Source organism: Neocloeon triangulifer, unplaced genomic scaffold (assembly GCF_031216515.1).
Source record: "Neocloeon triangulifer isolate White Clay Creek 2 clone unplaced genomic scaffold, ASM3121651v1 ptg000016l, whole genome shotgun sequence".
Lineage (NCBI taxonomy): Eukaryota > Metazoa > Arthropoda > Insecta > Ephemeroptera > Baetidae > Neocloeon > Neocloeon triangulifer.
Window position 1 is genome coordinate 818829 of NW_026775558.1, and position 13642 is coordinate 832470.

The following is a 13642-nucleotide window of genomic DNA, read 5'->3' on the forward strand; positions in this document are numbered from 1 at the left end:
GCGCAAAACCAGTCAGCTGGCAGCAAAAAAATACATAACGAGAAATCGACGCGTATTATAGCAAAGGCAGAAATTGAGGATGCGGAGCAATGTAAATATAGATCTGAGTGGTATATAAATCTTTAAATAGCAGGCGAGAAGCACAGCAGTACGAAGTACGATTGGAAAGTGCGGGGAGCGAGGCCGGGCACGCTGCTGGCAAGGTAGCTGCTCTGGCCACCATCGCTGGCAAAAATTGACAAAGCAGCAATGAAAAAGTGTGATTAAAAAGTTTATTCGAAATTTTTTTTCGAAAATTATTTAATATGGGTCAAGTCGTTTATAACTCGGCCCCTAATTGTTTGAGGTCAAAACGGATAGCATATCCGATCGAGATGGACCAAATTGTTTCCTAAAGTGCCATTTTCGTTCAGTTTATTCGAAATTTTTTTTCGAAAATTTTTGAATATGGGTCAAGTCGTTTATAACTCGGCCCCTAATTGTCTGAGGTCAAAACGGATAGCATATCCGATCGAGATGGACCAAATTGTTCCCTAAAGTGCCATTTTCGTTCAGTTTATTCGAAATTTTTTCTCGAAAATTTTTGAATATGGGTCAAGTCGTTTATAACTCGGCCCCTAATTGTCTGAGGTCAAAACGGATAGCATATCCGATCGAGATGGACCAAATTGTTCCCTAAAGTGCCATTTTCGTTCAGTTTATTCGAAATTTTTTTTCGAAAATTTTTGAATATGGGTCAAGTCGTTTATAACTCGGCCCCTAATTGTCTGAGGTCAAAACGGATAGCATATCCGATCGAGATGGACCGAATTGTTCCCTAAAGTGCCCTTTTCGTTCAGTTTATTCGAATTTTTTTTTCGAAAATTTTTGATTATGGGTCAAGTGGTTTATAACTCGGCCCCTAATTGTCTGAGGTCAAAACGGATTGCATATCCGATCAAGATGGACCAAATTGTTCCCTAAAGTGCCCTTTTCGTTCAGTTTATTCGAAATTTTTTTTCGAAAATTTTTGAATATGGGTCAAGTCGTTTATAACTCGGCCCCTAATTGTCTGAGGTCAAAACGGATTGCATATCCGATCAAGATGGACCAAATTGTTCCCTAAAGTGCCCTTTTCGTTCAGTTTATTCGAAATTTTTTTTCGAAAAGTTTTGATTATGGGTCAAGTCGTTTATAACTCGGCCCCTAATTGTCTGAGGTCAAAACGGATTGCATATCCGATCAAGATGGACCAAATTGTTCCCTAAAGTGCCCTTTTCGTTCAGTTTATTCGAAATTTTTTTTCGAAAATTTTTGATTATGGGTCAAGTCGTTTATAACTCGGCCCCTAATTGTCTGAGGTCAAAACGGATTGCATATCCGATCAAGATGGACCAAATTGTTCCCTAAAGTGCCCTTTTCGTTCAGTTTATTCGAAATTTTTTTTCGAAAAGTTTTGATTATGGGTCAAGTCGTTTATAACTCGGCCCCTAATTGTCTGAGGTCAAAACGGATTGCATATCCGATCAAGATGGACCAAATTGTTCCCTAAAGTGCCCTTTTCGTTCAGTTTATTCGAAATTTTTTTTCGAAAATTTTTGATTATGGGTCAAGTCGTTTATAACTCGGCCCCTAATTGTCTGAGGTCAAAACGGATTGCATATCCGATCAAGATGGACCAAATTGTTCCCTAAAGTGCCCTTCTCGTTCAGTTAATTCGAAATTTTTTTTCGAAAATTTTTGATTTTGGGTCAAGTCGTTTATAACTCGGCCCCTAATTGTCTGAGGTCAAAACGGATTGCATATCCGATCAAGATGGACCAAATTGTTCCCTAAAGTGCCCTTTTCGTTCAGTTTATTCGAAATTTTTTTTCGAAAATTTTTGATTATGGGTCAAGTCGTTTATAACTCGGCCCCTAATTGACTGAGGTAAAAACGGATTGCATATCCGATCAAGATGGACCAAATTGTTCCCTAAAGTGCCCTTTTCGTTCAGTTCATTCGAAATTTTTTTTCGAAAATTTTTGATTATGGGTCAAGTCGTTTATAACTCGGCCCCTAATTGTCTGAGGTCAAAACGGATAGCATATCCGATCGAGATGGACCAAATTGTTTCCTAAAGTGCCATTTTCGTTCAGTTTATTCGAAATTTTTTTTCGAAAATTTTTGAATATGGGTCAAGTCGTTTATAACTCGGCCCCTAATTGTCTGAGGTCAAAACGGATAGCATATCCGATCGAGATGGACCAAATTGTTTCCTAAAGTGCCATTTTCGTTCAGTTTATTCGAAATTTTTTTTCGAAAATTTTTGATTATGGGTCAAGTCGTTTATAACTCGGCCCCTAATTGACTGAGGTCAAAACGGATTGCATATCCGATCAAGATGGACCAAATTGTTCCCTAAAGTGCCCTTTTCGTTTAGTTTATTCAAAATTTTTTTTCGAAAATTTTTGATTATGGGTCAAGTCGTTTATAACTCGGCCCCTAATTGTCTGAGGTCAAAACGGATTGCATATCCGATCAAGATGGACCAAATTGTTTCCTAAAAAGCCATTTTCGTTCAGTTTATTCGAAATTTTTTTTCGAAAATTTTTGATTATGGGTGAAGTCGTTTATAACTCGGCCCCTAATTGACTGAGGTCAAAACGGATTGCATATCCGATCAAGATGGACCAAATTGTTCCCTAAAGTGCCCTTTTCGTTTAGTTTATTCGAAATTTTTTTTCGAAAATTTTTGATTATGGGTCAAGTCGTTTATAACTCGGCCCCTAATTGTCTGAGGTCAAAACGGATTGCATATCCGATCAAGATGGACCAAATTGTTTCCTAAAAAGCCATTTTCGTTCAGTTTATTCGAAATTTTTTTTCGAAAATTTTTGATTATGGGTGAAGTCGTTTATAACTCGGCCCCTAATTGACTGAGGTCAAAACGGATTGCATATCCGATCAAGATGGACCAAATTGTTCCCTAAAGTGCCCTTTTCGTTTAGTTTATTCGAAATTTTTTTTCGAAAATTTTTGATTATGGGTCAAGTCGTTTATAACTCGGCCCCTAATTGTCTGAGGTCAAAACGGATTGCATATCCGATCAAGATGGACCAAATTGTTCCCTAAAGTGCCCTTTTCGTTCAGTTTATTCGAAATTTTTTTTCGAAAATTTTTGATTATGGGTCAAGTCGTTTATAACTCGGCCCCTAATTGTCTGAGGTCAAAACGGATTGCATATCCGATCAAGATGGACCAAATTGTTCCCTAAAGTGCCCTTTTCGTTCAGTTTATTCGAAATTTTTTTCGAAAATTTTTGATTATGGGTGAAGTCGTTTATAACTCGGCCCCTAATTGTCTGAGGTCAAAACGGATTGCATATCCGATCAAGATGGACCAAATTGTTCCCTAAAGTGCCCTTTTCGTTTAGTTTATGCGAAATTTTTTTTCGAAAATTTTTGATTATGGGTCAAGTCGTTTATAACTCGGCCCCTAATTGTCTGAGGTAAAAACGGATTGCATATCCGATCAAGATGGACCAAATAGTTCCCTAAAGTGCCCTTTTCGTTCAGTTTATTCGAAATTTTTTTCGAAAATTTTTGTTTATGGGTCAAGTCGTTTATAACTCGGCCCCTAATTGTCTGAGGTCAAAACGGATTGCATATCCGATCAAGATGGACCAAATTGTTCCCTAAAGTGCCCTTTTCGTTCAGTTTATTCGAAATTTTTTTTCGAAAATTTTTGATTATGGGTCAAGTCGTTTATAACTCGGCCGCTAATTGTCTGAGGTCAAAACGGATTGCATATCCGATCAAGATGGACCAAATTGTTCCCTAAAGTGCCCTTTTCGTTCAGTTTATTCGAAATTTTTTTCGAAAATTTTTGATTATGGGTCAAGTCGTTTATAACTCGGCCCCTAATTGTCTGAGGTCAAAACGGATTGCATATCCGATCAAGATGGACCAAATTGTTCCCTAAAGTGCCCTTTTCGTTCAGTTTATTCGAATTTTTTTTTCGAAAATTTTTGATTATGGGTCAAGTCATTTATAACTCGGCCGCTAATTGTCTGAGGTCAAAACGGATTGCATATCCGATCAAGATGGACCAAATTGTTCCCTAAAGTGCCCTTTTCGTTCAGTTTATTCGAAATTTTTTTCGAAAATTTTTGATTATGGGTCAAGTCGTTTATAACTCGGCCCCTAATTGTCTGAGGTCAAAACGGATTGCATATCCGATCAAGATGGACCAAATTGTTCCCTAAAGTGCCCTTTTCGTTCAGTTTATTCGAATTTTTTTTTCGAAAATTTTTGATTACGGGTCAAGTGGTTTATAACTCGGTCCCTAATTGTCTGAGGTCAAAACGGATTGCATATCCGATCAAGATGGACCAAATTGTTCCCTAAAGTGCCCTTTTCGTTTAGTTTATTCGAAATTTTTTTTCGAAAATTTTTGATTATGGGTCAAGTCGTTTATAACTCGGCCCCTAATTGTCTGAGGTCAAAACGGATAGCATATCCGATCGAGATGGACCAAATTGTTCCCTAAAGTGCCATTTTCGTTCAGTTTATTCGAAATTTTTTTTCGAAAATTTTTGAATATGGGTCAAGTCGTTTATAACTCGGCCCCTAATTGTCTGAGGTCAAAACGGATAGCATATCCGATCGAGATGGACCGAATTGTTCCCTAAAGTGCCCTTTTCGTTCAGTTTATTCGAATTTTTTTTTCGAAAATTTTTGATTATGGGTCAAGTGGTTTATAACTCGGCCCCTAATTGTCTGAGGTCAAAACGGATTGCATATCCGATCAAGATGGACCAAATTGTTCCCTAAAGTGCCCTTTTCGTTCAGTTTATTCGAAATTTTTTTTCGAAAATTTTTGAATATGGGTCAAGTCGTTTATAACTCGGCCCCTAATTGTCTGAGGTCAAAACGGATTGCATATCCGATCAAGATGGACCAAATTGTTCCCTAAAGTGCCCTTTTCGTTCAGTTTATTCGAAATTTTTTTTCGAAAAGTTTTGATTATGGGTCAAGTCGTTTATAACTCGGCCCCTAATTGTCTGAGGTCAAAACGGATTGCATAACCGATCAAGATGGACCAAATTGTTCCCTAAAGTGCCCTTTTCGTTCAGTTTATTCGAAATTTTTTTTCGAAAATTTTTGATTATGGGTCAAGTCGTTTATAACTCGGCCCCTAATTGTCTGAGGTCAAAACGGATTGCATATCCGATCAAGATGGACCAAATTGTTCCCTAAAGTGCCCTTTTCGTTCAGTTTATTCGAAATTTTTTTTCGAAAAGTTTTGATTATGGGTCAAGTCGTTTATAACTCGGCCCCTAATTGTCTGAGGTCAAAACGGATTGCATATCCGATCAAGATGGACCAAATTGTTCCCTAAAGTGCCCTTTTCGTTCAGTTTATTCGAAATTTTTTTTCGAAAATTTTTGATTATGGGTCAAGTCGTTTATAACTCGGCCCCTAATTGTCTGAGGTCAAAACGGATTGCATATCCGATCAAGATGGACCAAATTGTTCCCTAAAGTGCCCTTCTCGTTCAGTTAATTCGAAATTTTTTTTCGAAAATTTTTGATTTTGGGTCAAGTCGTTTATAACTCGGCCCCTAATTGTCTGAGGTCAAAACGGATTGCATATCCGATCAAGATGGACCAAATTGTTCCCTAAAGTGCCCTTTTCGTTCAGTTTATTCGAAATTTTTTTTCGAAAATTTTTGATTATGGGTCAAGTCGTTTATAACTCGGCCCCTAATTGACTGAGGTAAAAACGGATTGCATATCCGATCAAGATGGACCAAATTGTTCCCTAAAGTGCCCTTTTCGTTCAGTTCATTCGAAATTTTTTTTCGAAAATTTTTGATTATGGGTCAAGTCGTTTATAACTCGGCCCCTAATTGTCTGAGGTCAAAACGGATAGCATATCCGATCGAGATGGACCAAATTGTTTCCTAAAGTGCCATTTTCGTTCAGTTTATTCGAAATTTTTTTTCGAAAATTTTTGAATATGGGTCAAGTCGTTTATAACTCGGCCCCTAATTGTCTGAGGTCAAAACGGATAGCATATCCGATCGAGATGGACCAAATTGTTTCCTAAAGTGCCATTTTCGTTCAGTTTATTCGAAATTTTTTTTCGAAAATTTTTGATTATGGGTCAAGTCGTTTATAACTCGGCCCCTAATTGACAGAGGTCAAAACGGATTGCATATCCGATCAAGATGGACCAAATTGTTCCCTAAAGTGCCCTTTTCGTTTAGTTTATTCAAAATTTTTTTTCGAAAATTTTTGATTATGGGTCAAGTCGTTTATAACTCGGCCCCTAATTGTCTGAGGTCAAAACGGATTGCATATCCGATCAAGATGGACCAAATTGTTTCCTAAAAAGCCATTTTCGTTCAGTTTATTCGAAATTTTTTTTCGAAAATTTTTGATTATGGGTGAAGTCGTTTATAACTCGGCCCCTAATTGACTGAGGTCAAAACGGATTGCATATCCGATCAAGATGGACCAAATTGTTCCCTAAAGTGCCCTTTTCGTTTAGTTTATTCGAAATTTTTTTTCGAAAATTTTTGATTATGGGTCAAGTCGTTTATAACTCGGCCCCTAATTGTCTGAGGTCAAAACGGATTGCATATCCGATCAAGATGGACCAAATTGTTCCCTAAAGTGCCCTTTTCGTTCAGTTTATTCGAAATTTTTTTCGAAAATTTTTGATTATGGGTGAAGTCGTTTATAACTCGGCCCCTAATTGTCTGAGGTCAAAACGGATTGCATATCCGATCAAGATGGACCAAATTGTTCCCTAAAGTGCCCTTTTCGTTTAGTTTATGCGAAATTTTTTTTCGAAAATTTTTGATTATGGGTCAAGTCGTTTATAACTCGGCCCCTAATTGTCTGAGGTAAAAACGGATTGCATATCCGATCAAGATGGACCAAATAGTTCCCTAAAGTGCCCTTTTCGTTCAGTTTATTCGAAATTTTTTTCGAAAATTTTTGTTTATGGGTCAAGTCGTTTATAACTCGGCCCCTAATTGTCTGAGGTCAAAACGGATTGCATATCCGATCAAGATGGACCAAATTGTTCCCTAAAGTGCCCTTTTCGTTCAGTTTATTCGAAATTTTTTTTCGAAAATTTTTGATTATGGGTCAAGTCGTTTATAACTCGGCCGCTAATTGTCTGAGGTCAAAACGGATTGCATATCCGATCAAGATGGACCAAATTGTTCCCTAAAGTGCCCTTTTCGTTCAGTTTATTCGAAATTTTTTTCGAAAATTTTTGATTATGGGTCAAGTCGTTTATAACTCGGCCCCTAATTGTCTGAGGTCAAAACGGATTGCATATCCGATCAAGATGGACCAAATTGTTCCCTAAAGTGCCCTTTTCGTTCAGTTTATTCGAATTTTTTTTTCGAAAATTTTTGATTATGGGTCAAGTCATTTATAACTCGGCCGCTAATTGTCTGAGGTCAAAACGGATTGCATATCCGATCAAGATGGACCAAATTGTTCCCTAAAGTGCCCTTTTCGTTCAGTTTATTCGAAATTTTTTTCGAAAATTTTTGATTATGGGTCAAGTCGTTTATAACTCGGCCCCTAATTGTCTGAGGTCAAAACGGATTGCATATCCGATCAAGATGGACCAAATTGTTCCCTAAAGTGCCCTTTTCGTTCAGTTTATTCGAATTTTTTTTTCGAAAATTTTTGATTACGGGTCAAGTGGTTTATAACTCGGTCCCTAATTGTCTGAGGTCAAAACGGATTGCATATCCGATCAAGATGGACCAAATTGTTCCCTAAAGTGCCCTTTTCGTTTAGTTTATTCGAAATTTTTTTTCGAAAATTTTTGATTATGGGTCAAGTCGTTTATAACTCGGCCCCTAATTGTCTGAGGTCAAAACGGATTGCATATCCGATCAAGATGGACCAAATTGTTTCCTAAAGTGCCATTTTCGTTCAGTTTATTCGAAATTTTTTTTCGAAAATTTTTGATTATGGGTCAAGTCGTTTATAACTCGGCCCCTAATTGTCTGAGGTCAAAACGGATTGCATATCCGATCAAGATGGACCAAATTGTTCCCTAAAGTGCCCTTTTCGTTCAGTTCATTCGAAATTTTTTTCGAAAATTTTTGATTATGGGTGAAGTCGTTTATAACTCGGCCCCTAATTGTCTGAGGTCAAAACGGATTGCATATCCGATCAAGATGGACCAAATTGTTCCCTAAAGTGCCCTTTTCGTTTAGTTAATGCGAAATTTTTTTTCGAAAATTTTTGATTATGGGTCAAGTCGTTTATAACTCGGCCCCTAATTGTCTGAGGTAAAAACGGATTGCATATCCGATCAAGATGGACCAAATTGTTCCCTAAAGTGCCCTTTTCGTTCAGTTTATTCGAAATTTTTTTCGAAAATTTTTGATTATGGGTCAAGTCGTTTATAACTCGGCCCCTAATTGTCTGAGGTCAAAACGGATTGCATATCCGATCAAGATGGACCAAATTGTTCCCTAAAGTGCCCTTTTCGTTTAGTTAATGCGAAATTTTTTTTCGAAAATTTTTGATTATGGGTCAAGTCGTTTATAACTCGGCCCCTAATTGTCTGAGGTAAAAACGGATTGCATATCCGATCAAGATGGACCAAATTGTTCCCTAAAGTGCCCTTTTCGTTCAGTTTATTCGAAATTTTTTTCGAAAATTTTTGATTATGGGTCAAGTCGTTTATAACTCGGCCCCTAATTGTCTGAGGTCAAAACGGATTGCATATCCGATCAAGATGGACCAAATTGTTCCCTAAAGTGCACTTTTCGTTCAGTTTATTCGAAATATTTTTTCTAAAATTTTTGATTATGGGTCAAGTCGTTTATAACTCGGCCCCTAATTGACTGAGGACAAAATGGATTGCATATCCGATCAAGATGGACCAAATTGTTCCCTAAAGTGCCCTTTTCGTTCAGTTCATTCGAAATTTTTTTTCGAAAATTTTTGATTATGGGTCAAGTCGTTTATAACTCGGCCCCTAATTGTCTGAGGTCAAAACGGATTGCATATCCGATCAAGATGGACCAAATTGTTCCCTAAAGTGCCCTTTTCGTTCAGTTTATTCGAATTTTTTTTTCGAAAATTTTTGATTACGGGTCAAGTGGTTTATAACTCGGTCCCCTAATTGTCTGAGGTCAAAACGGATTGCATATCCGATTAAAATGGACCAAATTGTTCCCTAAAGTGCCCTTTTCGTTCAGTTTATTCGATTTTTTTTTTTCGAAAATTTTTGATTACGGGTCAAGGTGGTTTATAACCCGGCCCCCAAATTGTCTGAGGTCAAAACGGATTGCATATCCGATCAAGATGGACCAAATTGTTCCCTAAAGTGCCCTTTTCCGTTCAGTTTATTCGAAATTTTTTTTCGAAAATTTTTTGATTACGGGTCAAGTCGTTTATAACTCGGCCCCTGATTGTCTGAGGTCAAAACGGATTGCATATCCGATCAAGATGGACCAAATTGTTCCCTAAAAGTGCCCTTTTCGTTCAGTTTTATTCGAAATTTTTTTTTCGAAAATTTTTGATTATGGGTCAAGTCGTTTATAACTCGGCCCCTAATTGACTGAGGTCAAAACGGATTGCATATCCGATCAAGATGGACCAAATTGTTCCCTAAAGTGCCCTTTTTCGTTCAGTTCATTCGAAATTTTTTTTCGAAAATTTTTGATTACGGGTCAAGTAGTTTATAACTCGGCCCCTAATTGTCTGAGGTCAAAACGGATTGCATATCCGATCAAGATGGACCAAATTGTTCCCTAAAGTGCCCTTTTCGTTCAGTTCATTCGAAATTTTTTTTTCGAAAATTTTTGATTTTGGGTCAAGTCGTTTATAACTCGGCCCCTAATTGTCTGAGGTCAAAACGGATTGCATATCCGATCAAAGATGGACCAAATTGTTCCCTAAAGTGCCCTTTTCGTTCAGTTTATTCGAATTTTTTTTTTCGAAAATTTTTTGATTATGGGTCAAGTGGTTTATAACTCGGCCCCAAATTGTCTGAGGTCAAAACGGAGTGCATATCCGATCAAGATGGACCAAATTGTTCCCCTAAAGTGCCCTTTTCGTTCAGTTTATTCGAAATTTTTTTTTTGAAAATTTTTGATTATGGGGTCAAGTCGTTTATAACTCGGCCCCTAATTGACTGAGGTCAAAACGGATTGCATATCCGATCAAGATGGACCAAATTGTTCCCTAAAGTGCCCTTTTCGTTCAGTTCATTCGAAATTTTTTTTTCGAAAATTTTTGATTATGGGTCAAGTCGTTTATTAACTCGGTCCCTAATTGTCTGAGGTCAAAACGGATTGCATATCCGATCAAGATGGACCAAATTGTTCCCTAAAGTGCACTTTTCGTTCAGTTTATTCGAAATATTTTTTTTGAAAATTTTTGACTATGGGTCAAGTCGTTTAAAAACTCGGCCCCTAATTGTCTGAGGTCAAAAACGGATTGCATATCCGATCAAGATGGACCAATTGTTCCCAAAAGTGCCCTATTCGTTCAGTTTATTCGAAATATTTTTTTGAAAATTTTTGATTATGGGTCAAGTCGTTTATAACTCCGGCCCCTAATTGTCCTGAGGTCAAAACGGATTGCATATCCGATCAAGATGGACCAAATTGTTTCCTAAAGTGCCCTTTTCGTTCAGTTTATTCGAATTTTTTTTTCGAAAGATTTTGATTATGGGTCAAATAGTTTATAACTCGGCCCCAAATTGTCTGAGGTCAAAACGGATTGCATATCCGATCAAGATGGACCAAATTGTTCCCTAAAGTGCCCTTTTCGTTCAGTTCATTCGAAATTTTTTTTCGAAAATTTTTGATTTTGGGTCAAGTCGTTTATAACTCGGCCCCTAATTGTCTGAGGTCAAAACGGATTGCCATATCCGATCAAGATGGACCAAATTGTTCCCTAAAGTGCACTTTTCGTTCAGTTTATTCGAAATATTTTTTCTAAAATTTTTGATTATGGGTCAAGTCGTTTATAAACTCGGCCCCTAATTGACTGAGGACAAAATGGATTGCATATCCGATCAAGATGGACCAAATTGTTCCCTAAAAGTGCCCTTTTCGTTCAGTTCATTCGAAATTTTTTTTTTCGAAAATTTTTGATTATGGGTCAAGTCGTTTATAACTCGGCCCCCTAATTGTCTGAGGTCAAAACGGATTGCATATCCGATCAAGATGGACCAAATTGTTCCCTAAAGTGCCCTTTTTCGTTCAGTTTATTCGAATTTTTTTTTTCGAAAATTTTTGATTACGGGTCAAGTGGTTTATAACTCGGTCCCTAATTGTCTGAGGGTCAAAACGGATTGCATATCCGATTAAAATGGACCAAATTGTTCCCTAAAGTGCCCTTTTCGTTCAGTTTAATTCGATTTTTTTTTTCGAAAATTTTTGATTACGGGTCAAGTGGTTTATAACCCGGCCCCAAATTGTCTGAGGTCAAAACGGATTGCATATCCGATCAAGATGGACCAAATTGTTCCCTAAAGTGCCCCTTTTCGTTCAGTTTATTCGAAATTTTTTTTCGAAAATTTTTGATTACGGGGTCAAGTCGTTTATAACTCGGCCCCCTGATTGTCTGAGGTCCAAAACGGATTGCATATCCGATCAAGATGGACCAAATTGTTCCCTAAAGTGCCCTTTTCGTTCAGTTTATTCGAAAATTTTTTTTCGAAAAATTTTTGATTATGGGTCAAGTCGTTTATAACTCGGCCCCTAATTGACTGAGGTCAAAACGGATTGCATATCCGATCAAGATGGACCAAAATTGTTCCCTAAAGTGCCCTTTTCGTTCAGTTCATTTCGAAATTTTTTTTTCGAAAATTTTTGATTACGGGTCAAGTAGTTTATAACTCGGCCCCTAATTGTCTGAGGTCAAAAACGGATTGCATATCCGATCAAGATGGACCAAATTGTTCCCTAAAGTGCCCTTTTCGTTCAGTTCATTTCGAAATTTTTTTTCGAAAAATTTTTGATTTTGGGTCAAGTCGTTTATAACTCGGCCCCTAATTGTCTGAGGTCAAAACGGATTGCATATCCGATCAAGATGGACCAAATTGTTCCCTAAAGTGCCCTTTTCGTTCAGTTTATTCGAATTTTTTTTTTCGAAAATTTTTGATTATGGGTCAAGTGGTTTATAACTCGGCCCCAAATTGTCTGAGGTCAAAACGGAGTGCATATCCCGATCAAGATGGACCAAATTGTTCCCTAAAGTGCCCTTTTTCGTTCAGTTTATTCGAAATTTTTTTTTTGAAAATTTTTGATTATGGGTCAAGTCGTTTATAACAACTCGGCCCCTAATTGACTGAGGTCAAAAACGGATTGCATATCCGATCAAGATGGACCAAATTGTTCCCTAAAGTGCCCTTTTCGTTCAGTTCATTCGAAATTTTTTTTTCGAAAATTTTTGATTATGGGTCCAAGTCGTTTATAAACTCGGTCCCTAATTGTCTGAGGTCAAAAACGGATTGCATATCCGATCAAGATGGACCAAAATTGTTCCCTAAAGTGCACTTTTCGTTCAGTTTATTCGAAATATTTTTTTTGAAAAATTTTTGACTATGGGTCAAGTCGTTTAAAACTCGGCCCCCTAATTGTCTGAGGTCAAAACGGATTGCATATCCGATCAAGATGGACCAAATTGTTCCCAAAAGTGCCCTATTCGTTCAGTTTATTCGAAATATTTTTTTGAAAATTTTTGATTATGGGTCAAGTCGTTTATTAACTCCGGCCCCTAATTGTCTGAGGTCAAAACGGATTGCATATCCGATCAAGATGGACCAAATTGTTTCCTAAAGAGTGCCCCTTTTCGTTCAGTTTATTCGAAATTTTTTTTTCGAAAGATTTTGATTATGGGTCAAATAGTTTATTAACTCGGCCCCAAATTGTCCTGAGGTCAAAACGGATTGCATATCCGATCAAGATGGACCAAATTGTTCCCCTAAAAGTGCCCTTTTCGTTCAGTTCATTTCGAAATTTTTTTTCGAAAATTTTTGATTTTGGGGTCAAGTCGTTTATAACTCGGCCCCCTAATTGTCTGAGGTCAAAACGGATTGCATATCCGATCAAGATGGACCAAATTGTTCCCCTAAAGTGCCCTTTTCGTTCAGTTTATTCGAATTTTTTTTTCGAAAAATTTTTGATTATGGGTCAAATAGTTTTATAACTCGGCCCCCAAATTGTCTGAGGTCAAAACGGATTGCATATCCGATCAAGATGGACCAAATTGTTCCCTAAAGTGCCCTTTTCGTTTCAGTTTATTCGAAATTTTTTTTTCCAAAATTTTTGATTATGGGTCAAATCGTTTATAAACTCGGCCCCCTAATTGTCTGAGGTCAAAAACGGATTGCATATCCGATCGAGATGGACCAAATTGTTCCCTAAAGTGCCCTTTTCGTTCAGTTTATTCGAAATTTTTTTCGAAAATTTTTGATTATGGGTCAAGTCGTTTATAACTCGGCCCCTAATTGTCTGAGGTCAAAATGGATTGCATATCCGATCAAGATGGACCAAATTGTTCCTCTTAAGTGCCCTTTTCGTTCAGTTTATTCGAAATATTTTTTTGAAAATTTTTGATTACGGGTCAAGTCGTTTACAAACTCGGCCCCTAATTGTCTGAGGTCAAAACGGATTGCAT